The following is a 27,904-nucleotide window of genomic DNA, read 5'->3' as shown; positions in this document are numbered from 1 at the left end:
TGATCAGTTATTTATCTCAGTGTTACTGAGCTCTACTAAAGCCTGAGCAGACTGATAAATCACTGCTCTGATCAGTTATTTATCTCAGTGTTACTGAGCTCTACTAAAGCATGAGTAGACTGATAAATCACTGTGCTGATCAGTTATTTATCTCAGTGTTACTGAGCTCTACTAAAGCCTGAGCAGACTGATAAATCACTGTGCTGATCAGTTATTTATCTCAGTGTTACTGAGCTCTACTAAAGCCTGAGTAGACTGATAAATCACTGTGCTGATCAGTTATTTATCTCAGTGTTACTGAGCTCTACTAAAGCCTGAGTAGACTGATAAATCACTGTGCTGATCAGTTATTTATCTCAGTGTTACTGAGCTCTACTAAAGCATGAGCAGACTGATAAATCACTGTGCTGATCAGTTATTTATCTCAGTGTTACTGAGCTCTATTAATGCATGAGTAGACTGATAAATCACTGTGCTGATCAGTTATTTATCTCAGTGTTACTGAGCTCTACTAAAGCCTGAGTAGACTGATAAATCCCTGTGCTGATCAGTTATTTATCTCAGTGTTACTGAGCTCTACTAAAGCCTGAATAGACTGATAAATCACTGTGCTGATCAGTTATTTATCTCAGTGTTACTGAGCTCTACTAAAGCCTGAGCAGACTGATAAATCACTGTGCTGATCAGTTATTTATCTCAGTGTTACTGAGCTCTACTAAAGCCTGAGCAGACTGATAAATCACTGTGCTGATCAGTTATTTATCTCAGTGTTACTGAGCTCTACTAAAGCCTGAGCAGACTGATAAATCCCTGTGCTGATCAGTTATTTATCTCAGTGTTACTGAGCTCTACTAAAGCCTGAGTAGACTGATAAATCACTGTGCTGATCAGTTATTTATCTCAGTGTTACTAAACTCTACTAAAGCCTGAATAGACTGATAAATCACTGTGCTGATCAGTTATTTATCTGTGTTACTGAGCTCGACTAAAGCCTGAGCAGACTGATAAATCACTGTGCTGATCAGTTATTTATCTGTGTTACTGAGCTCTACTAAAGCCTGAGTAGACTGATAAATCACTGTGCTGATCAGTTATTTATCTCAGTGTTACTGAGCTCTACTAATGCATGAGTAGACTGATAAATCACTGTGCTGATCAGTTATTTATCTCAGTTTTACTGAGCTCTACTAAAGCCTGAGTAGACTGATAAATCACTGTGCTGATCAGTTATTTATCTCAGTGTTACTGAGCTCTACTAAAGCCTGAGTAGACTGATAACTCCCTGTGCTGATCAGTTATTTTTCTCAGTGTTACTGAACCCTACTAAAGCATGAGTAGACTGATAAATCAATGGGAAGGATTAGGGAAAGAGCAGGTAAGCAACAGGATTATTTAAGATGCACTGGTTATAAGTTAATGGCTTAATTTATGACAGTGTTCAGATGCCACAGCTACTACTATTCAGCTGGGTTCACAAAAGCTATTTGGTTCTACATGGAACCATGTAGTTAATAACGGAATGTATTTAGCCGTGACGAGCTCACTACACTTGTCCATGTAGCAAAACGTCAGAAAAAAAAAGTCAGCACTACTTTACTTTCTTGACTTCATCGCTATGTTATGTCACCAAAATGTAACTAGTTTCTCTCAGCTGTTATGATTCACACATGCTGAGGGACATTCACTATGCTGTGGTAATGCAATGAACAGGGCTGTCCCAGTCTTACAGGGACAAAGGCAAGCTCATGAAACTTGCTCATGAAAGCTCTTGAACACATGGAAGATGATGGGCAGAATAAAAAGCAAAGTGTGTGCCAGATTTAGAGCAGGCACTCTGCTGCATCCATCTGTGAACCAGTGGATTCCTCTTCTGTTCTCTTCCTTCAGTGCCGCTTCCACTGGCCAGAGGAGCCAGAGCACATTTATTAATTCAAATTTTAATTGAATTTTTCTCACAATTTCCTTGCTTAGTTAATCCTCGTGCTGTCCTCAGGGCAGATGATTGGCGTGTAATTACTGTCTTTTGGCGCAGACAAGACCCAATATATGCTTTTTTTTCTTATGTGCTCTCTCTCTCTCTCTCGCTCTCCTCTCTCTCTCTCTCTCTCTCTCTCTCTCTCTCTCTCTCTCACTCTCTCTCCGCCTTGCTCCTTTTCTATTGTGATTCCATTTTCATTTCTAAATTTCTTTCCACATCCTGTCGTTTCTCAGTGTTTCTCCCTCTCTCGGAATTGTTTCAGGCCTTACGGTTTGTTTGTTTTTTCGCTCTCTCTTTCACACTTCTTCTTCCTCAAACACTTTATCTTCTGTTTAATCTCTCTTGTACTGTTTAATAATTCACTGTCCTCATATTAGCCAAACTGTGTTCCACATCGCGCAAGTCTGCGTGGGAGTTTCCTCCTTACGCAACTTAACAAAAGAGTTTTTCCACCGTAATAATTATTTTTCCTGCGGACCTATCAAGAGTGGGCATCAGCCTGTGGCGCCAAAGAGCCCAACTCTTCCATTCTTTGAGGACACATGTTAATAAAACAAGTGGCAGATAATAGTAATTACCACTCAGCAGCTGCTGCTGTCCAATGGGGACAGACAGAGAGAGGGTCTGTCTATGGTTAGGCCGCCATGTCAGAGGGATTAATTTTGCCTTTAATTAGAGTACACCCTCAGTGATACTGCTTCCATTCTTGCCATCTAGGCCTGCCACAGCCTTGCCTCGGCATCCTCATCAAAACCTCCCTCTCGCCTCACTTGCTGGCTCTATCGCTACTGTATTAGCATAAGTAATTACAAATTCCTGTGTGCCTGCATGGCTTTCTAATTTAAAATAAATGCGTCGATCTCTTTGATTCACTTTTAGGTTGGAGCAGCCTGTCTTGTACAATTAAGATAACAGGGGTTTGTGATGGGTGGTGGTGGTGGTGGTTGGAGGGGGAGGTGGGGGGGTAATTGGACGCCCCCCTTCACTGTTATCTCTGTCTCTTGCTGTTTTTTTTTTGTTTCAAACTCTCCAGAGCTTTGAGAAGACTTGTGCTGCATCTTTCTTCTGCTGCATATTGAAGTCTGTGGGGCAGTTGTAGGCTGTAAGATGAATGGGATTTGGAACTCGTGCTTTTGTAAATCCATTGATTTTACTTCAGAGCAAATTTGCACGAAACACAGGAATCTGTTTCCACTTGACAAACGACACTTGCCTTGAATAAAAAATAAAATAAAAACGGGAGCAAAATATAGGCCTGAATGTTTAGCGGCCCTCTGAAACTGTTGTTGGCAGCCTCTTCCAGCATGTGTATCATAACTGGTGTGTTTCTGAGCTGTGCACATGGGCACCATAAATACAGGCAGATATATACTTCACTGAGACAGGGACATCAAGTCTTCACCTGTTCTGCAACTATTTTCCTTTAGTGATGGATATGTAGTGGCTCACGGTCGTGATATTCCCTTTATCTGTCTGCTGCTGTGTGTGTGTTTTCTTATATGTTTTGCAGTGTGCAGTCCTGTGAGTGACCACCAGGGGGGCAAGCTCCATTATTAAAGAGCCTGAAGAAGCATGACCCAGAAGAGACACTTAGGGCTCCTCCCTTTTGATGATCTGGAAAAAGATCCTCCTCAGACTTTCCCAGGCCTACTCACTTCCCTTGTTTTCCAGTTGCCATTTTTGCTATGTTATTGGATGAATCATGCAGATCAGAGATGTCAGTCAACAACTTCTGGAAGGAAACTCAAAAGGTATAGGTAGATATGTATGTGCCTGACCTTTACTGGAACTGGAAACCAGAAGGGGATGCAAAGCCTGTGATTTTACAGAGCAATAAGCTGTGTGCTTATTAATTAGATGAAGTTATGAATTAAGTAAACTAATAAATAGCAGATCAGTTTAATGGAGACTGCAGACTTAATTCTGTCTGAGGGTCCTTGGGAAACATCTGCTCTACTTGCTTGCTAGTATTGTTAACTTTTTGGCAAACTCAGAAATCTTACATGAAAGTAGGGAGTGAGTGCCTGTTGTTGTGTCTGCTCTTTTCCCATGTTTTGCTCCAGGGAGAGAGGCTAGTTCTGTGTATTATGGCTTCTTTTGTTTCAGGTTAGTTAATCAGTGCTGATGTAGTAGTTTTGGCATATGCTCACAATTCTCCATTCCTCCACTGATTGACAATAAGCTTCCACTGGTTCATAAATACTAAACAATGTCCGGTGTTTAGTCTGGCAGAGGGTCTGTTCTTCTGTTATGCCCTGACCCTAGACTAGGTCGCGACAAATAAACAAAAGAAAGATTCTCTAAACAGCTGGTATAGCATTGCAGGTAATACCACTAACTTCCATAAGGCAGGTTTAAGTTTAGTTTGGCCCTAAGCTAAATGTAGAGGGAGCTAATGTAACTTAGCTCCCTCTGCAGTACTGAAATATTTAATATTTGCAATTATATGTGACCCAAGTAACACAATTTTGTTAAAGAATAATGCATATGACTTACCAACGCTTACCTGATTTGGTCTCAAAATCTCAGAATCAGAAAAATGGATTTAAAAAAAAAAAAGTGCTGTTAGATATGAAAAGTACTCATAGTAAACAAACGATACCAGCATAACGACATCATTCTTTGTTCAGGGTAGCAAGATGAATAATGATAATAATAACAAAAGTAAGAGTAACCAGACAGTACAAGCAATTTTAGTGACATTAACTGCACTGAGTTCATGAATTGTGAATTCTTTCATGACAGAGCAAAAGGATGATATCTCCTCAAGCTGTCTTATTTACTCTGATTTCCTGGGCTAAGTTAAATCAACCTAATCCCTGCCTAAGACAAATGTCAAGCTTTATGACTGTTGAGTAGGCTATTCTTGTGGTTTGTTTGGTTAGTAGGAATAAATTTAAAATTCTGTTTACTCTGAGAGCCAGGTACAGTCATAACGCCATGGTGCGCATACCAATGCAATGCTTTGAACATGCTTGTGAGATTTGTCCTGTTAGTGCTAACACGCTGTTAACACCCTGCTAGCTAAGCACAACGTAATGTTTAAAGTTGATGTGAGCTGTAGTTTAAACACAGATATCTGAAGACCCCAAAAGGCAGGCAAGTAACATGTGCTTTACTTGGCAAGTTGCAGTATTTGTAAAAAAAAAGGGGGCATTCTATATCTGGATGCTGATTTCAATGATAACAATTATTAATTTATTTATTTTGGGTCATCTGAATCGCCTGTTCTCCACACGTTTACTCAGCTGTGGTGACTGTGTGTTGCCCCAAAAACATTAAGAAGTTACCATGCTTTCTTTGACTTAGATAAAACAGTGGTTAATGGTTAATGGAGTCAAATCATACATCCCTGCCCTGATCTTCCTTCCCTTGAATTCCAGTAATGATTTTCGAACTGTTGCATGCATTATATGCAACGTGTCAGAGCTTTCAATCATTATGTTTTGGAAGAACCTTAAAGCATTAGCAGATGTCTAGTCTATGTGCCGGATTAAGCTACATTTATATTTAGAATTAGAAGGTAACTTTAGCCAACTGTAGCCCACTTGCTTATGGGCTAACTATGGGTTTAATTCAGATTAAACTTACATTTGTTGAACATGTTTGTGAAGGCCATAAACATGCTGCCAAAAATAATGATGTTCAATTATAAAGTCAATGCTGTAGTGAATAAAAAGAACTGCTTTGATATAATTATAATAAAGTTAAAAAAGAAAAGAACTGTAAAGAACTGTATTGTTTAAAGCATATGAACTGATCTCATTTCATGTGTAGTTTTTTTTTGTCTTTTAATAAAAATGTAAAATATTCATGCATAATGACTTGACTGGGGATTCGCTTCTACTGACCTGGGCCTTGACCTGGGCCTTGACCTGGGCCTTGACCTGGGCCTTGACCTGGGCCTTGACTGTCAAGACTTGAGACTTTGTGAAACTCTCACCTCTGGTTAATAGTGTAGCAGAGTACGCATTGGGAATTGAAATCAGGACCTGAGATTTAGGACTGGGCTTCGCAATTACACTTTTTAGTGGCCTTAGGCAAAACTCCCAATGCTACATTGGTTTCCCTCTGTAACATGATTAAATTGTAAGTCGCTATGATGAGAGTGACTGCCAAATACATATAAAATGTAATCAGTTACACAGTGATTTGTGTTTATTAAGGTCTAAACACTGCAAAAGAGTCTAGTGTGGGTTGTCGTGTTCTTTAGGCTACTTTACCATTAAAGTTTTCATTCATTGCGCCTACTCCATTTCCCTCAGCATTTTACTCTCAGCATGATATCAGTTGAAGATTTACGAAACCAACAGTTCCCCCTGCATTTCATGATTTACATAAAAGGATGCTGGCTATTCTTAATGGGGCATTTTGGAGGTTTTAAAGGATTTAAGATTGAGACAGTGAGAAACGGGGAGAGAGAGGGTTAAGAAAAATGATTTTAAGGAGGCCCAAGGGTAGATGATGTTCAACACCTAGTAAGAGGATAGTCTTGCGCTCGTGGCTCCTTTTGCAGTTCCCTATTTTGCATGAATTAGGTTGTCAAGGCCTGGAGGAGGGGAGACGATTCTGTTCATCATTCAGAGATTATTTCCAGCGCTCTCTGAAAGCCACTGGCAGGCCCGTTTGAAAGAGATGCTTATTAAACCTGCACTAGGGGGAGGAGCAGGAAGGCAGGAGGAGACTCTTTTTTGAACGGCTCTTCTGACAACATAATTTGCATTCTGTAATTAACTGTCTCTCTTGTGCCCCCCCGCCCCCACTTTTTTTTTTTTGCTGCCACTCGCACCCGCGCCCTCACTCCTTTCTGCAGGGGTTAGTGCCTGACAATTCCAAGCTTATGAATTAGGTCTGTGTTGCCCCGGTAACAACTCTTTATCACAGACCAGCACACTGGCAGGAGAAAAGCTGACGTCTAAGGGGGGGAGGATTTTGTGTAGGTGTGTGCGTGTATGTGTGGAAGGGGGTTTGCGCACATGTGTGCATGTGTGGTGCAGGCAATGCTGCTTAACTTTCATTTTAAAGTGGTGGAGTTGGCTCTTACTGGGGAGAATCCATTAACTAACATGTAGGACTTCTTACAATGTATTTCAAATATTTTCAAATCCTATTTATTGAACCCATTGGCCTAATAAATATATTGCCACTGTCAAACAAAAACTTGTATCTCCATTTTTAACTTTTTGATATTATTTGAATTTGTTCTTGACATTGTGTCAAAATTGCATGGACCAATAAAAAACCAAAACATTTTCATCCATCAAAAGTTAAGAAGCTTTTTCTTTACATTCCTATATGTTTCTTTTTTGAAAAATCCCAGTAGAGGTCTATTCATGGACTTCAGCTCAGCTTTTAACACTATTGAGCCAGAGCTCCTGCAGGTCAAACGGTTTGAGCTGTTGGTGCCACATCCCATCTGCTGACGGATCGAGGATTTCCAGACCAACAGGAGGCAGCAGGTGCATCTAGGAAAACACATCAGACTCCCAGCCCCTCAGTACCACAGTACGACAAGGCTGTGCGCTCTCACCCCTTCTGTTCAAGTCTTTACACCAATGACTTTTTGCATTTCCAAACATTCATCTGTAAAGATTCTGAAACTTGTGGAGGACACCACTGTGGTTGGCCTCATAACCAGCAGTGACATATCTGCCTACTGCCTCACCCTCAATCCCCCCTCAACATTTATGGCTCTGTGGCTTCCACTGTGGAGTCAAGTTCCTGGGCACCAGGGACCTGAAGTAGGAGGGGGCACACGGTTTTCAGAGCCAAGAGAGCACAGCTCTCTTGTTCTTCCTGAGACAGCTGAAAGAAATCAACCCGCCATAGGCCCTGATGATCTAGTTCTACACAGCGATCCTCCTGACATCATCCATCACCATCTGGTTTGGATTATTCACCTCACAAGAACGAGCCAAACTCCAGTGCATAATCAGAAGATCATCAGGTGTTCTTTGCCAACGCTTCAGGACATCACCTATAACAGCAGGGTCTTGTTGCATGCTGGCAGGTTTATGGCTGGCCTCTCTCACCCTAGACATCACCTCTTTCAAATACATTCCTCTGGTAGAAGACTCAGGACTATCAAATCCACAACTAGATATGCTAGCAGCTTTTCCCCAGAGCTGTACTCCTTGCTCCCCTTTACTGTGACCCAGAACTTCACTTTATGCCACAAATGTCATATAGAAGAGAAACCTTTTTTCTCTTCTAGTTAGTTTATTAATGTTACATCATACATGTGTGCTCTCACCAAGTCATATATGTGTATGTGTAGCATACTAGGAGAAATTCTGAGATTGTGATTTTGATTCTGATTAAATTATGGGGTGTCAATGGTCCATTTTACATTACATTTATGGCATTTAGCAGATGCTCTTATCCAGAGCAACTTACAAGGTTACTCGTATTACAGCGGTGGGTCAATGTAGTGTGTGTAGTGGTGTTATCTGTTGCACCACACCGACCACATTTTAAACCTTAACATTGCTTACCTAATATACCACACTATTTTCTTCCACACAAGTAAGGGAAAAGTCTGTTTTCCATGAACTGGGATATACTACTGAAAGTACATTTGAGCCGCTATTCGGTGTGAGCCGATATAAACCGGTGTGAGAAGGGTCATGCACCGACAACAGCAGGGTTCTTCAGGTCTGGTCCTGGAGATTCAGTGTCCTGCTCCAGCACACAAACAAACCTGGCAGTTAACTGCTAAGTTGAGTCAGGTGTGTTTGAGCAGAACAATCACCAAACTCTGCTGGATACCAGCGCTCCAGGACCAGTACTGAAGAACCCTGGGCTGTAGGCTCACTGGGCCTAATCATAGCATGTGCACTGTACTGGTCTACTTGGATCTATTACAAAAACAGTTCAAAAATCAGCCAGGATATCCCAGTATCACACAGCTAACCAGTATCACAAAACTCAGCCACTGCCTTGATCTGAATTCTGTACTGATGTGCTTGTGATTCTGCCCGTAGCGCACATACAGACATGGTAATGTCTGCCTACCCGCTGCTGCAGCATCGCTGTTCAACTTGAAGGTGAGATAAAAGCTAAATGTCAAAGCAATTCAAGGCTTTAACATCAAACCCAGATTTGATCTACTTTCCATCCTGACATCAAACATGGATTTTACGCTCAAATTTGTCAACCAGTCAAGGCATGTGCCGCAGCTGTGACAAACCTCTCAGCATAGAAGGTCTACTCTGAGAAACTGGATTTCAGTGCGCAGTGGGTGAAGCTCTCCAAGGAATATGGCCTCATTGCAGGGTCACAAAGATAGATATCAGCTTTCAGTCATCTGTAATCGTATGTAGGTATTGTTCGTATTCAGCACTGATTCGTCCTGTTCCAAAAAACATAAAGCAAGTGCTTCACCTTTAATAGTGGCTTGAAATGTTTAGCTTTACTGAGATTCTGAAATAAGAAACAATTGTCAACAATTTGTTCAGATTAGGTTTTTCAGGGGGAAAGTTCTGTTTAGTTTAGGGTCCCTATAAGGATATATAAATAGAAAGTGCTTCACAGAACAACCAATGGTTCCAGTTTTGCATTCCTCACTCGTTTAACTCAGGAAGTTTGCAATGCATAATCTTAGGATATAATTAAAAAATAAGTTTAACCTCTTAAACTCTAGGTTTGTTTTTCAGTAATTGATCCTGATGCAAAAGCGTTTGAGAACTATTTGGTAACTGTTTGGTTTAGTACATATTGAGTCCCACCAGGTGCTATCTTAGGGCCTAGGAGGTTTCACACAATTTTGCACTTCTCACCAGGATACACTGTCAAATATCAGATGACTGATGGTGGTAAAGTGAAATCCAAACATTATCTGATCACAGAAAAAAACAGTATTCAAACTCATCTGACTGGAATGAAGGTGAAGCCTGCAGAAAGATCTCCTGGAAGAGGGTTAGATGCCACTGGTCTGTAGCATCATTTCAAAGAATCCTTTCAGAACCTGTGTTTTTAAGAGTGTAGACCAGACTGAACATTATAGCCTGGACACATAAACTTGTGTTATAGAAAAGGTGCCAACGTTTTTTTAATTTTTATTATCACATTACTGTGGGGTCTAGGAATGTGTGCTTAGAATGTGTTGCCAGGTTTAATCTATGATTGCCATTTATCAAATTGAATAGTTAACTGAATTTCATGAGGATTATATTAGAAACTATTTATATTTCTTGCAAATTCCAGAACCTGGAGCTCAGCTCTGTCTGTTGTTTCAACGAACCCAAGGTCTGGCATTATATAACCTCTGGCATAATATAACCTCTGGTTACAGATGCTTGCAGAACATTGGCCAGTTGTTATGGAGTTGGAAGCTGTATTGGGCTGTGTTGCTGGGTGTGAGGTCAAAACGGAATCTTTTACATTGCATTAGTTCTTCCTAATGGTTCACAAGCTGAAACACCCATTTTATGTATTCTGTAATGGCTATTAAAATTTAAGTAGCAAAGTAAAAGTAACGTATTCATAAATTCTATTGGGAAAATGCGTAGGTACTGTAATAATAACTTATGTAATATGTAACTTATGTAACTTTGTAATATTATTTACTTAAACCATCACTAATGGACATACACATTTGTTGACAAGATAAAGGGACAGAGAACTGTAACTTAAAGTGAAAGAAGCATTAGTAATAGACCACTGAAGTAATAGGCTCACTGTTTTCCCAACCCATACATATTATCCCCAATCACATGCTTCCGACACTGGGAGGGTAAAGCCCGACAGTCCTGCGACACGTGCATCCTCCGAGCAACCAATGTGCTTGGCATCGGCCAGCAGACGACAGTGTTGGTTAGCATCGCACTGAAGTGATGTGGGGACAAAGTGCCATTCACCCACTCTGGAGAGAGCAAGGCCAATCGTGCTCTCTTGGGGCCCCGGCTGCTGATGGCTAGCAACATGACCGGGATTTGAACTAGCCATCCTCTAGTCATGGTGACAGCGCCTTATTTCTCTGGACTCCTATTCCTCCAATAACTTAAGTTGATCTGTGGTAAATAAATATGTTCAGAACTCTGTAATTGTAATTGTTCTGTGTATATCATTCTCCTGTACATGACTGGATTCTCTGAATTATGAGGTGAGTTAAAAAAAATATGAATATTGCTACATTTAAGCTAATGCTATTCATGCACACTTAATTGACGTTGTTAGACTGGCAGCCTCTTAAACCAGCACGCTTCTTGCCACATGCTTACCAGCCAGCTTTTCAACCATCTTTACCATCAAGGACTTAGACCAGGGATCTAGATCTAGATCTCTTAGATCGTCGACAGGGAACTCATTTAGCTTGGTTAAGATGCAGTTATGTGTTTTTCATCTCATTCCCACTGAAACAGGATAGCTTCTTATCTTGCTTTGACAAGCCCTACAAGTTGAGCTGCACTCAGGCTACACTGCTCAACATGACCAGACTGCAAGTGGGGTTCACCTCTTTTAATACTTTTGTGGGATGACAAACCACAAAGTGACACGCTATAGTCCACTTTACTTTAGTGTCACTAACTGATGTCTAACTAGTGCACAGTAGCATTAGCTTGCATGTAGTACAGTTAGTATTGCGACTCTTAAAAAGAGAAAAATGCACACAGAACAGAGTATAGGGTATATGGGTATAGCGTATAGGGTTCTAAACAATGTTATTCACCGCAGAACGTGACAGAGATGACTTTTTGAAAACCCCATTCATTTCTGCCATTCAAAAAACAAATATGGGCAGCATGGTGCAGAATACAAAATGACAACTTCAGTGATCTATATTACAAGATTTTACATAAAAATGACTCATGCAGGTCACACCTGAGTTTCTAGCATTCTAAGTCTATTATTATATAGTCATTCTATTGCTGCTCCAGCAGCAATGACAGATATGCTATTCTCCTATTATTTTGAAGCTGTTTAAGAAAAGATGCTACATTATGATTTGCATTAGTAATCACTTGAATTTCTTACTTGACAATGATCAGAAAATGGGGGAGGGGGGGGGGGTGGTACACTGAAGGGCTGCAGCATTACCAGAATTCAGGATTGTTTAACTTCATAAAACACCTATGGCCCTCCACAGTGTTATGTACAAACTTCTATAACCAAAGAAGAGCCCCACCAGTTTGTACAGAAGTCCCAAAGCATCCCAATATTATTTTTTTTTAACTTTAAACTTTAACTAATCGAATGGACAAGAATACCATGTTTTACCAAAGGCTCTTATGGAAAAGAGCTTTGCCAAATGATGTACATGTAAATATCATTTGGCTTGATGTCAGTGTGTATGACACGTATTTGCTGCTTAAAAGTTCAGGACACCCACCTCAAAACACCTTCCAGCTAAAACTGCTTCACCTGACTCAACTCATCAACTACTTACCAATGGGTGAGTTAGAGCAGGGGGAACACTGACATGAGGGCTTCTCCAGGAAGAGCATTGGGAAACTGCAGTAGAAAGGATAAATCCGCTCTGGGAGAGCCATGATGAAAACTCTACTTGAGTAGTGACAGCGCACACTCTTCAAATTCACCCAAATTCTTAACAATATTCCCTGCGCTTCAGGAGAATCCTCCATGCCAGTAGTAGTACCACATTGTTCCTACATTTCTTTAAAAAAAAAAAAAAGAAACTAAATGTTCTTGGGACCTAGCTGGGTCTATTTTCTGCTGCCAGGATCAATAGATCATAAAGCAGGCAACAGGCATGGAAAACTGTGGCTATTGTTCATCTTAACCTCCTTCCTTTACTGTGAATGGAGCCGGGGCCATCGCAAGAGTGTTCAAAGTAATAGATATTGAACCGACAGCCTGAATGCTCCAAACGAAAGGTAATCAAAGCAGTTGGTAATTACAGTGTCTTTTCAAGTCCTCAAAACCAAGGCCATTATGTTCTTAGCTCTCCTTATAATGAAACTCGAAGCAGACGGTGGAGGTTGGGGTGAGGTGGTGCTGGTGGTGGTGGGCTGCTGTTAAGTCAAAGCACATAATTATGTAGCAATTGTGAAGGAGCTCTTGCAGTACACCTTTACTAAGAGTGTGACTTAATGAAGAAAAGCAGTTCAGCATTTGCGAGAAGAAAGGAGAGATGTTTAGGCAGAAGCGGTCCTATTCTGTAAAGTAACCGCGTCGACTATAAATGAAGAACAAACCGACAATAGTAGAAAACAGCGATTGTCATCATCAATAATCAAAGGCGCAGCTGAAAAAGGTTCTTCATCCTACACTTCGAGTATTTGATCACTTGCAATCGACTGGGAGTTTTTTTTACATGAATAGCTGAATGTTCCGTCCTCCAAGCTGATAAATTTGAACTCCTTTTCTTCGGTGGAGCGCTTCTGCTTTTGTAACTGACTCACCACTCGGCTCCTCGGCTCCTTGTACGCACACCTAGAAGATGAGATGTGATGTCTGAAAATTCAGACCATTCCAATTTCCCTCTAATTTCTACCTTCCATAGAAGTCAAGCTCCATATTGTCTGATGCTTTAACCTGTAGATGAGTGTATGAGCATTCTTTCTGAGGATCTAAAACATTATTTATCCTAATAGCTCAGCTATTGTGGACTGCTAAGCACCAAATTGGCATTCTGCTCATGGCCAGACTTGTGTCTGACTGTCATCCATAATATGAATGTCTCCAATTAGAGCACAGCAGAGAGCCACTGCCCCTCTCACTACGAGGCATGCACTGAGTGTGCTTCTTTAATCTTCAGTGGGTTTTTACCTGTCATGGCAATGGAAACACGGTTGTCCCCTATACAGTAGTATTAGCTGTAAGTGTAGCGAAGTTTCATTCATTTTCTCTTCATTAATTTAATCACTCTTTTAGTCATCCACTCGCTGGTATTTCATTCATATTCTTCATAAAATCTAAACTCTGAATTCTATTTTCAGGACAAGCTAGGAAACACGTGGGTTATAGCAATTTACCCCACATTCACCCAGAAACATCTCGTATAGTGTCTTGCATAAGCAAGGCAGCTCCCATCACTTTGAGTCATGTGTATATTTATATATGTGTGACCATCCCTGGTTTGGAATGAACTCATTGAACTGCCCATTATATCAGCTCCACTTACCGTATAGGAGCACTTTGTAGTTCTATAACTACAAACTATAGTCCTGTATAGTCTGTTTCCCTGCATACCTGGTTAGATGGGGCAGTGGTGGCTCAGTGGTTAGAGACCCGGACTATCGATAACAGGGTTGTAGGTTCGATTCCCGGGCTCAGCAAGCTGCTACTGTTGGGCCCTTGAGCAAGGCCCTTGAGCTTTACCCTCTCTGCTCCCTGGGCACTGGAGTTGGCTCCCCACAGCTCTGGGTGTGTGTGTACTCGCTGCCTCTAGTTCACTAGTATGTGTGTGTTCACTACCACAGATGGGTTAAATGCAGAGGACACATTCTTCAATGGCCAGGATCCAACATGACCACCACAGAGCAGCTATAATTTGGATAGTGGGTCATTCTCAGAACTGCAGTGACACTGCAATGACATGGTTGCATTGTGTTAGTGTGTGTTGTCAGACACAGCAGTGCTGCTGGAGTTTTTAATCACTGCCCACTCTCTTAGACACTCCTACCTAATTGGTCCACCTTGTAGATGTAAAGTCAGAGACAAAAGCTCATCTGTTGCTGTGTCTAATCCACTCAAACCAGTGCAACACACACCACCACCATGTCAGTGTCACTGCAGTACTGAGAATGACCCCACACGCAAATAATAGCTGTGGTGGTCCTGCGGGGTCCTGATCATTAAAGAACAGGGTAAAAGGAGGCTAACAGAACTACATAGTGCTCCTATATGGTAAGTGGAGCTGATAAAACAGACAGAAGGATGAAATGTGGTCATAATATTCCAAGCCATGTTAATGATTTCATCATGAATGGACCAATATGAATACAATCATATTGTATGTTGCTGCTGTGGATGTTATTTTGGAATTACCTTTTACATCTGCTTGCTGAATCTATCCTGGTGAACAGATCATCAGTCATGTAAGCATAGCATCTGCTGGAAGATGAAGAAGTTGGTGGTGTGATTAATTACCAGCATTAAAGGTATTACTTATGTTCAGGTGCAAGCGTATGCAATAGAAAGGAAACATATTGTGGATTCTACTGTTTTTACAGCGCAGCTATATTTAATCTAACTTTCAGTTGCTGCACTAATCAGACTGTAACCACTGTACCAATCTGTTTGAGAACATCTTAGCTGTGGCATTAGGCAATTAGCTATCCCCTTTCTCATGAATTCAGAACTGTGAAATATCTAGCACATATTTGTAGCACATATGTAGCACATATTTAAAATAGAGATATACATCCCAAGCTGTATACAAGCACACTATTTCAGATTAGGGCGGACATGTCAGGTTTGAAACGGGGTCAATATCTCAAAAACTTTGGGAGAAGTAGCTGCTCCACAAAATAGGTGGAAAAATAAAGATGAAGATAAATATAAATATAATACTTTATACAGAAGTTGCATTCCACTGTCTGTTTTCCTAATGCACATGGAGTAAGCTGGTCAGATTTGCCAAACCATGCTGCAGTTGGTCCAGAATGGGGCGTCATGGGTTGTCTTTAATATAAGTTCAGCCATGTAACTCCTCTCCTCTGCTGGCTTCCTGTAGCTGCTGCCTGCATCAGATTCAAAACTCTGACACTGGCCTACAAAGCCATGAATGGACCAGCCCCTCTGTACTTTATGCCAATGGTCAAAAGCTGATCTGTACCAAGTATGACTCGGCTTGACCCACCATCCCTTCAGATCCACAGAAGACAAATGTCCAGACTTTTTTCTGTCCTGGCACCGAAGTGGTGGAACGAACGGCAGAGTCACTTGCTACTCTGCACCTAAATTAGATTTAGGTGTAGTAGGGTACATTTAGGTTTAGGTTAGGTTGTAGGTTATGTTTGAGTAGGGTACGAGGGTTGAATTTTATTTAGCACACATTGTACAAAAAGGTCTTTTAGTCACATATGTCTGAAATTCACTTCAGACCAGGCTGTGTTAACATGCTTGAAAGTAGAAGACGATGCGTTTAAGAAAATCTAAGAATTCCTAGACAAACAAAGAATAACAGCACTGTAGGACCAGACATTGAAAAGAACATAAACCTGAACAGACTGTATAGTCACATTAAAAATAACTTCCTGATGTATGCGCTCACTCACAATACTTATATTTCAATACTGACATTTCATGTATCATGAGATGAATGATGCCAGGTTTCAGTCAAACGTTAAAAATCCATTTAATGATTACTATATTTATTTAAGGATTTGTTTATTAGAAACTGTACAGTCATAGAGACAGATTTAGGATTTCTTTCAGCTATGCTTAAATGGTAAACACATTTCACACATGGATCCTTCCTCAAGGCTAAAGCTCGAAGCCTGTGTTTAGTAATAAGGGACAGAATATGACATATTCTGAAATTAATAATTATTAATTCATTATTAAATAATTCATAGGACGGTCTTCTCTACTTTAGCAGGCACCAAATACATTGGAAGTCAAAGCAGCTTTTGTAGGGATGTTTCTTTAATGCCAGCCAAACACGCAGAGTACCCTGAAGGCCATGGAAAATGCCCAACATTTGGGCACCCAGACTGTTCAGATGAAGACTCATCTCTCCTGAAAAAGGAGCCATGGAGATCCCAAAATAGATTAAAGTTGTCAATAAAAGATAGATCATGTTTTCTGAGTTATGGCTGCAGCCAAGTGTGAAGACTCAAGAGTCTGTTCAATCCCACAGCCAAGCGTGGGCAGCGGACCAGAGATAAAAACGTTCTTCCCACAACTTAGGTAAGAAAGTCAAGCAAACAAATAATATCAGTTTTTCTGACTCCCAAGGGCTGACACTGTGTGTGCCTACGTGGACAACAAAGGGCTTTATTCATAAACCGTTCTGATTAAGAACTTCCTTCTTAAAACCCACTTACGCAGTTCTTACAATGATTCTCATCACCTTCTTTCACCAGTATTGTCTTTATTGGAACTTGTTCAATTTATGAGGGCAATGGAATCTGCGGTGCATTTGGCTCGGAACATGGACCAGAACCAAACAGAGACAGGAGCAGTTTAACTTAAACTGAGCTTTTCTGAACAGAAACAAGGTAAGTGCCGAAACAGTGGAAGAGGCTGGAGGTGGTGACAAGGAGAGGTCCAGGGGAGCAACTGCAAGCAGCAGACTCTGGTTTGGTGGCCTTCATCTCCAGAGAGAGAGAAAGAGAGAGAGACAGAACACAGAAACCAACAGACAGAAGCGACGAAACCAACACACGATTAGTGCAGCCAGCAACAGCATGGAGTAGAACTCGACTGCTCGCTGGTGTAGGAGCCACGGAAACCTGGACCAGGTTGCTCATTTAGTGCTTTCCAGCTGTGTGTTGTTGTGCTGCTTCATCCTCTAGCCACATGGTCCACAACAATGGTGCTGAATTGCCTCTCAAGCCTTCAGCACCTTGGACAGCGCTGGGAAATCCGCCACAGATTCATCATTACAATTCTGCAGAATCTGACATAGACTTTTTGTTATAGATTACTTTAAGAGCATGAATGAGACCCAATGTTTTTATGACTGCTGCCCCAAAATGCCAGAAAGATTATTCAAAACATGCACAGCCTGGAGCCTGGACCCTCTGTCAAGTACCACCCAGTAGCCAGCCACTCTGTGCACTGGCTGGTATAATATAATTATTTAGAAATTTTGAATTTATTCATGTATTTACTCACATTCAGAAGATTAAACTGTTCCAGACTATTTTGCAATGCTCTCAGTGTCCTCCAAAGACTAGGTAATGGCTTTATGAAAGTTGACTGCAGTTTACCCTAACCAATTTAAGAAGCTCTCTCCCAAGGCCTGCATCCCTAACCCCTTCAGTGAATTGATTTCTGATGGCAGCTGTTTCATCTCACAGAGCATATGGTGACTATATCAATATAGATCTCAGTGTCAGTGACAGTACTTAAGAGGAGCTCATGGATATTTGCCTTCTGATGAGCAGAGAAGCTATGTAGCAAATGAGAGACATGCTGAATTTCTCTTAAGGCTGCTCTCAAGTACACAGTCACAAGTCCTTTGGCAGCTTTGACTCTCAGAAAAGAGTTCTGGCCATACCTACCTCTCCAGTAAACTCATCAACAGCCCTGTGGTATGTGAGATTATAGGCAGTGCTTTCCATAACTTCACATTGGGCAGAATCTCTGACTCTGCCCTCCCGGATGATTTTGACATTCACTAATGTTTTCTTGTTTGTTGATTTGTTCAGTTTACAAGGACAATGGGATCCATCATTATAAGAGCATTTAAAAAAACAGGTTCAGCAGCCTCGCCATCACAAGCACAAGAACAAAAACTGGGTAACACTTGGTGGTTATTAGGTTACTATGTAGAGACTTAGGAACTTAGGAGCAGGAACTACTGAATAGTGATTCATTTACACCTAAATCAATACTATTAACTACCAAGTACTGATTAATTACTCAGTAGGTAATAGTGAACCAATCGTGACTATTGTAGTCTTACACTACTGGAGTAGTCTTACTTATCTCCTGGAGAACTACTTACTAATATTCTTCATTAAATACTCATTATTTACAGGTCACATTAACATCAACTGCTTAAAACTCTTTCATGAGAACTATAGATCTAACCTACTCCAAACTATTCAGTGTCTACATTTTATCAGTGCTAATACAAAAAACATTCTTGAAGGAAGCCAGTGACACCACACCATGTGAGCAGCAACCTTAAAAATGTAATCCTCAGCATCAGCAAAATATTAGCAAAACATGCTAAAATGCTAACATCAGTGGTCTGCTTACCTTTTAATTTTAGAAGAGAAACTGTTCTTTTCTGCCATAGTGTGTTGTTTATTCTAAATTATGGTATGTTGTGTCCTTTCCTAATGAATGAAATGAATTCATTTTTGCTAGATAAAGAATTAGGTGACACTGTGTTGTTTTTGGGAGTTAACTTTGACACATGGCAACTCATTAGTAATGAACAAGGTGTTACTGCGTTCTTCATTAGGAGCTTATGATGATCGATCAGGAAAGTATTTCCACTGTGGGAAACATTACAGAACAGAATGGACGGGCCTGTGTGGATGGATGTGCTGGGTATGGGTAAGGGTATGGATGGTGACAGGTAGAGATGGTGATGATAATAGGTAAGGGTATGGGTGGTGATGGGAAAGGGCAAGGGCATAGATTGGGGCATGACAAGGTTCTGGATGGTGCTGAGAATGGATAAGGGTGTGGATGGTGATGGGAAAGGGCAAGGGCATAGATTGGGGCATGACAAGGATCTGGATGGTGCTGAGAATGGATAAGGGTATGGATGGTGATGGAAATGGATAAGGGTACGGATGGTGATGAGAATGGATAAGGGTATGATGGTAATGGGAATAGATAAGGGCATGGATGGTGATGGGAATGGATAAGAGTATGAATGGTGATGAGAATGGATAAGGGTATGGATGGTGATGAGAATGGATAAGGGTATGGATGGTAATGAGAATGGATAATGGTATGGATGGTGATGAGAATGGATAATGGTATGGATGGTGATGAGAATGGATAAGGGTATGGATGGTGATGAGAATGAATAAGGGTATGGATGGTGATGAGAATGGATAACGGTATGGATTGTAGCATGAAAAGGGTATGAATGATGATGCCTCAAACATCAAGCAAAAGTTAGAAAGAAGTGTTAGAGCAGACACTTAACTTAGCCACAAGAAGCTCTGATGTTCATAACTGATAAGGTGTGTAAGTTTGTACCTGTCTGAACTGCAGTTCTGAGTTTATCTGTGATGGGAGTTGAACACATGTTGAAACATTTCGACACACTGAGCTAAAGGTGGTGAACAGTTCTCTGACTCTGAAGATTCAAGACATAGTAATTAATATGAGAGATATATGATTAGTAAGTCATTCTCCAGGAAATATGTACGAGTCAGTAATTATTGTTTAGTTAATAGTGAATTCCACAGTTATTGGTTCACTATTACCTACTGAGTAATTAATCAGTACTTTTTGGTAGTTAATAGTAGCTTTAAAGGGTTAATGCAGCACTTTTCATTAGTTCCTGCTCAGTCCCAGCCTAGTTACCTATTAACATCCAAACAGTATTGTAAAGTGTAACCCAAAATCTGCCCAAAAATTTCCAACAGCATTAACCTACTATGCTCCACTTTATGTCTGGTATAAAAGTGTTTTGCTTGGCCAACACGAGACAACATTATCTTTAGGGGTTTTCTTATAAATGCTACCTCATAAATGGGGAAACGTATCTTTCTAATAGCAGTTTAGCAAAGATTATATCTGTGTACATTTAGAAGAATATACATTCAATATTTTTTACAAATATTGCTGCTCCATTTTTATTGGAATGGATTTTAAAGTACACAGTTAAACCAGGAATTTGAGCTATGCACACACAGTTACCTCCATAGAACCACTGTGAGAGCCATTATCTACAAACTGAGAACTCCACAGAATGTTGATGAATATTCCCTGAAGTGGCTCCTCTGCCAAAATGTCTAAAAGAGCAGAGCAGACGTTCATGCAGAAAGTCATTAAAGGTTCTAGAAGGAATTGCAGGAATTGCAGGCGACTCTGTCGCCTTAGCTAAGGTCAATGTTAATGACGCCACAGAAAGAAAGGCACTGGGTAAAAGTGGTATTCATGGGAAAGAAGCACAGCAGATAACACTGTTAACCTAAGCAAACATCTATGCTCGTCTCACAAAGGAATTATACCTGAGAAGTTGCTTGGAGATGCTGCAAACCAACTTGCCATTCAGGCAGTCTTCATACAACCATACAATATCTGTTTACTGAACACAGTTTTGGCTTTCAAATGAAAGGAGTCACCTGTCAGGCCCTTCACATGGAACTTGGATTTCTTTCCAAATTGTCTAGCTGTTCACGCTTCACAAGTTGCATCAGACTTGTCTGCACCTCCGCCATATTCTCCTTAGTACTGCATCATCTAACCTTCAAAGCTACCCTCTGAGCAGTTGGTTTATATATATATATATATATATATATATATATATATATATATATATATATATATATATATAGTAATATAAAAATATATATATAAAAAGACATGAAAGTAGCCAAAATTCAACACGAAAAAAGCAATTTCCCAATTTGTGTGTTTTTGAGAAACAGGCTTTTCCAGCTGAGAACTTATCTGCGGGTGTTCAGGTGCAAGCAAGAGAAAACACCAAATCCTACACAGGAAAAAGTCTACTCTCAGAAGAGATGGAAATTCAACAGATCCAGGAACCAAAATATGTACTCCTTAATGCATCCAGAAGAAAACAGTAATGTACCACAAATTTAAATACCAAAGGGACTAATGGGGATTCCTGAAGGGACTAATGAAAAAAAATGGGATAATGAGATACAGCTGCTTACAAAATATAGGAAAACACTGCTTCTATTAGCAATCTGTTTGAATCATATTAAACAGATAAATATCATCAAAGAATCACAGATCATCATTTATTGAATCAATGTCCACAACACAAACACATCTGTCCTGCTCTTTTCTTGTCTGTTGCAGAATCTCTTTCTAAAGAGGGAGGCACACAACAAAACCCAACAAAACCCATTTAAACATTCTTGCTCAACATGCTCAGAAAAAGAATTGTGATATAAACTCTAGTCTAACTCTAGCCACTTTTGTTTGGTTGGCCAGTTTAACTAATTAATTATGGGCTAATATTAGCCTACTAGAATAAAATCTTACATAGCTCATTAAAATGTGCATGTCTATAATGTGTAAAGGTCTAATGAACTAATAGTTAGCTATTAATTGGTAAATATCATAAAATGACAACGCAGTGGAACCATTAATGTAATAGTAAGCTAACATTGGCTAATCCTATTTGTCACACATCAACAGCACAGAAAAATACAATTTATAATATTGATTTTATCTTTATTGTTTAAAGTTTTACTAATCAATTCCTGTCAGTCATGGTTGTCTGATGAAAAGCTGTTTTACAACAGTCCTGCCCAAATTGGCTTCCTCAGGTGCTGTTGATTCACAATAAATATGGACCTATTGGCTGGGTTGTTACTGTGTTTCAGCCAGTTACCCAGTGATTAGGCTACACAGACTCTTCTAAATCTTTCGCTGTGGAAATATCTCTGTGTTTATCTTTTTCAAGAAAAAGTGTGAAATCACTATTTTATGGTTCATCGTGGAAAATACTGCATAACTCACAGTACCTTGGAACATTTGGATGTAGTTAAATACACATGGGGTCCTGGGTTAAAGTAAATTACATCTGTTTTTTTTCTGAATTCAGCAGTGGTCTAGTCATTTCAGTCCCATCCGGATACATATCTCTGTCTTTTCTATGGCAGATTACACCCTGCATTGTCTTTTAGCTGTTACTACTCACCATATTTTGATTCTGAATGTGGGTATCCATAAGAGATCCTCTGCTATATGTTAAACAATGATGACAAGATCTATTCATTTTTGGAAATGTTGTTCTTCCTTAACTGAAATAAGAGCCAGATTAGAAATATCCATGAACTAAAGTCTGGTTATATTAATAATTAGTAGTTAGTAAGTTTGAATTTTGTAAATATACTGTTCAGATTTTAGGTAATTTGCCATCCAAAATTGTGTCACAGAGGAGGCCAAATTGTTACTAAACATTCCTCCATTAATACAAATAGCTACATGCAATCCAAATAGGCTAATAAAAACACAAAAAGCTTTACACAATGGTCTTCAAAAGAATTTCTAGGAGAGGTATGCAATCCTGCAAAAGAATGTCACCAATTTAAAGCTCAAGTGTAATTGGGTTATGTAGCAGGACAAAGCACAAGAGTAAGACCAATTCTGAATGGCTGGACAGAAATGGATAGCAGTTGGTGTAAAGTATTAGATAACAACACCGCCGTCCCCATTTGGGAGAAGAACGTCATCCAAATACTGTAAATGGAAGGACCCAAATGAAGGTCATGGCCTAGTGGCCTAGCCAAATGCCTGAGTTGAGTCCCACTCAAGTGTAGCAGGATTTATGTTCAAAAGTCCTTTAATGTGGGTGAAGTCTAAAGCAAGTCTAAAAAGAAAAGTGGGCCAGTTTTCCTTCAATAAATGAAATCCTTCAATAAATGAAATCATCATATAAAAAACATAATCTAAAATATTTTACAGCTGATTAGTTACTGCATAATTAGTTCTAATATTAAGACTTTATAAAATTAGGACTAAGATAAAAAAAGACGTTTTAGAGGAAAATGGGAAGACTGACACACTATATCTTTGAAGAATGGACAGTGCTTCTCTGTCTTCCTAATGACTTTATTAGTTATTCCCCACACTAGACAGATGCATTTAAATTAATTAGTTTTTCCTTTATTCCCTCACACTCTTAAATTAAGCTGATGAAAGAGGACAGCTTGCTATGAGACATTCTGATTTCTCCATATGCTGAGTGACATCTACTGATCGGACAGCGCCTCCCCTCATGCTTCACATTCAACCCGAGTGGGATAGGGGTATGAATAAGAAGGCCGTGTGCTCCAGGCTTGGCTGGGGATCAGTGGAGAAATGAAGAGGCAGAGTCAACAGATGAAGGGAAGCAAGAGAGGAAGAGAGGGGAGGGCAGTGAAGAGAGCACACAAGGAGCTTTTTAAACGCCTGATCAAAGGCTGAGTTTCCGCTGGATGCTCCCGACTTTGACAAAGACAGCAGGTTACAGGCTTAATCAGACCTGAGGAGGACAAGGGCACGAAGTTGCCATGTTTTTCAGCTCCCGAATACTCCTGGGAGCACAGGCAGACCATAGCTTCTTACCTTCTCTGGCCAAACTGTCCTGAGCTACTGGAAAGTAGAAAGTCATGCTTTAATTTGGCAAAATGTCATCGCTGTCAGGTCGAAACTCAATTGTTTAATGGCATTTAAAAATTCCAGCTGCAAAAAAGTGTTTCACTATGTACATACGATGCTTTACATTTACATCAGTGTACCCTTTACAGTGTGTTAGCATTTTATGATGAAGGTCAACAAAGTTCAGTAGACACTCGCTAATCATTCTGTTTGAAATAGGGGCTTTGGCTTTCCTTAGCTGCTTTTCTGTAAAGGCTTTACAATGGGCCATGCTTTTGAGGATTTGGTTGCAATTTGGTTCTGATTCTAGGTGAACAGTCATTAGGAGTGTAACCAAACTGTGGAACCGCATGATTCGGTACTAGTACGGTACAATAGGGAAAAGAAACAAACAAAAAAAAAAGGTTTCCTTTAAATGTATTTAAACAAATGGTCGTGCAAATTAGAGTTTGTCCCATCTAGCCGTATAGTCGCTCCTTAGGTAGCTAGTTAATACAGCATGTGGTGCATTAATTACGCATTAAACAGCAGCATGTTCAGTGTGTTTCCAGACTTACACCCAAAAAACAAGCACACACCATCCTCGTCCAATTTGAGAACAGTGAGAAAAACAGAATGAAAATGAGCGCCTGAGTCACTCTCTCTACAGAGAGAGAGGAGGAGGAGGGGTCAGGGGACAAACAAGACTACAGGTATTAAAGCAAAACCCCTAAATTGCACCAGTTTCCACAAAACAATGCAAACCGCAGCGGCTTACATCTTAAGGTTTCTGGGCAGCATGCTTACTTGTGAAATTACCATATTTGCCCTAATAGCATGTATAGTAAATGCGAATGTGTAAGTGCCAACAACCCCCCCCCCCCCCCCCCCAATTTGATGTTTGCTATTAGTCGTGGATCATAAACTCCAGTCTTACTCCAAAGCTACTGGATGAGCTTCATCACTCCAGAGAAAGCCATTCCATTGCTCCATGGCCCAGTGCTGCAATAGGTTCCTTGACAGATGCCATAGAACCTCATTTTCATTCCATAAAGACAGTGCAGAACCTTTAAATCAGTACAGAACCTTCACATCCATTTCTGCAAACCTTTAAAATGTTCAACACTAACTTCTCTTTTACAAAAGTGTTTTTTGGACAGCACCTCTACTTTTAAGACTCTTTTTGTTTGCTTTAGAGTGTCCCATTTTGTTGGCACTGCTTGACATTTTTCCTGGACCTGGCAATCTCAGTTTCTGCAGGTAACGCTGCCCAAACTTAAAAGTGATACTTCCCACTGCATCTTCCGAATGAGAATTGCTAAGCTAACTTGGTGACATAGTGCTGTGAGCAGGGTTGCTAGGGCTGCAGTGATGGGTGTTAACAATATGCCTGATATTCTAAATGCTAAGGCTCCTAACTACTGCAGGGAGTTTTGTTAGAGGGAATAAAAAGCTGGTTAAGGAGCTAATATGTGGAGAGGCACCGATAAATGATGTGGCATTACATATAGTGAGCAGTACTGAGCAGTTCATGCTGTTGAGAACAGAAGAAGACCATGTTAGAAAAATGCATTTATTCTGAATTTATTCATTAGAAGGGGTGTGTAGATTGGACATATAGGGCTGGTTTTACAGGAAAAGATAGAGACTCTCTTAGAGACTGCATTCAAATGACCAGGCTTAATCTAAGTCTGGGAAAATGACCGATACATGCAGATATACAAAGTTTTGTTTTGGCAGTGAAGCTACGTTATAAACAGTAAATCCCCAAAGAGATTTTATGCTTGGTCTAGCCTCTGTCAGTATGTGACAGCAGTCTAACTCATGAGTCACAAGACAGACCTGAGCAGTGTTCTCCTGGAGGGCTTTATTTTTCTTTTGCTCACAGATTTGGCTCCTTTTTCAAGTCACTTTACTTCTCTGACTGATGCCAGACGATGGACAAAAATGTTGCAAGAGCCAAGCTCCACTGCAAAGATTAGCCGAAGCTGATACTACCCTGGAAACATCTTATATGTACACACATAGTGCATGTATAGATGTGTAGCAAATCTCACCTCATTCAAAGGTGCATAATTGGCTCCAAACTTTTAAGTCTCCAGGCAGGAGGAGGAAGAGGAGGAAATGAAAGTAGGGCAGACACTAGGATAATCTAAAATACAGGTCATCACTTTGCTGCTTTGATCATTCCTCACATAGAGTATTCCAGGAGAGAGATGTACACTCACCTACCTCTCAGGACACAGTCACAAGCTTGACTTGGACATTTGAGGAGGCTTCAAAGCAAAGCTCCCCAATTTTTAGTCTAGTGGGATGTGCAGCCAATAAAGATTAGAAGGTGAAAGTCTAGTCACCATCCACATGTCTCCTGCAGCATTTCCAAAAATGTGTCCACAAAAATGACCTTAAAACACACAAAACAGACCTAAATACACCCGCAAACCTGAAACACTGTAAACAGAAGGTCTCTCCCCCTCAGATTAAAAACCTGATTTGTACCAAAACTAACTACCACAGCGTTTGCCCATCTGCATAAAAAACTCTCTAGACCTCTAAAGCAATCTTTAAAGCGATAGTCTGTGAGTTTTGGGGAATTTAGAGACCTCTCTGGTGAGAATATATTATTGCACTGACCCTGTGGAACAATACTGTATTCTAGGAACTGTATTCTATGATTTTAAGTACATATTTTTGTTCAGTTATGATGAAATTCTGTCCCAAGGTAGCGAGCAATTACCACGTAGAAAACACTGGCCATAAGTACAGCTGGTTAGCATGAGTTCAGTAGCGATATGAAGCATCCCCTTAGTCAGATATCTATTTAGGTGGTTGTATTGGTTGTGTTTACAAAATGCCAGTGAGGATATTTATGGAATAGAAATTGTCTGAGAACAGTGACAAGCTCTGTTTTGTCAAACACAGGCAAAAAGTCAATTATTACAGAGACTTTTAGCTATTAGACTATTATTAGACTATTAGCATTAGCAAGCTAACTGGCTAGTTTGTTGTACAGATGACACATCTGTACTGTACTACACTGTAACGCAGGTACATTACAAAATCCACAGCAATGATAGCCTGGCTACCTCTTCTTTCAGTAGCTAGTCATAAAAACAGAATGTCACACTGGTTCAGTAAGAAAAAGGCCAACTCAGCATCACTTTTGAATGCCTTCAGGTCACGAAACTCCTAGATCCTGTCAAATGCCAAAATAGTGTTTATCCCGGTTTTAGTGGAGCCCTAGAGGACCCTAGAGGACCCTGTCATGCTGTCTTTTGGCTCATCAGCTTTCTTTGATGCAAATTTTACATTTCAAACTTGGTTTGATAGTGGGTGAATAAGCAGACGAAAACTGAGTTTGGCATTCTGATAATTCCATGTTCGCAGTACCTCTCTCAGTAGCCGTTCTGTTTATATCAGCTCCTGCGAAAAGTGCCAGATCCTGTTTCAGAGGTTATGCTTGTACTGTAAGTACAGGACCCGCAGGAACCTACCAGACCAGACCACTCTGTTTTTAGAATTAATATATTAGGCTTTGCAGGGATGGGCAGAACACTGATATCATTTAATACAATATTTTGTCCCCTCACTCAGGAATACTGCTGCTGTCAATGTAAACAAAAATGGTAAGAACTGCCGCTTTAACCCCTTAACACAGAAAGGCTTATTACAGACTAAAGTGTATTATTCATTAATTACAGGGACTTCTGTACAAAATGGTGCAGCTATTCCTTGACGTTTGTAAGAACACTTCTGGCCTGCCGACAGGACATAGGCTGTTTAAGGGGTTAATGAACTATGAACTATGAATATGTGTCCACATATTAAGACATATTTCTAAATGCTCTAAGGCCAGCATACAGTAGGGGAGATCAGGGCACAAACTAATAGTGGAAACTAAAACATGACCCTTTACGGTTCAAATAGCAATGCCATTAGATATTATTTTACAGTAATCAGACTAATATTTGTCTCAAGTTTTTTTGAGTGTTTACAATTTTCACTTCTGCATTATTATAATCTTCCACTTGATGACTCCTGCATATGGACAACTTACAGTAG

Source organism: Salminus brasiliensis, chromosome 5 (assembly GCF_030463535.1).
Source record: "Salminus brasiliensis chromosome 5, fSalBra1.hap2, whole genome shotgun sequence".
Lineage (NCBI taxonomy): Eukaryota > Metazoa > Chordata > Actinopteri > Characiformes > Bryconidae > Salminus > Salminus brasiliensis.
Note: the sequence above shows the minus strand (reverse complement) of the source record.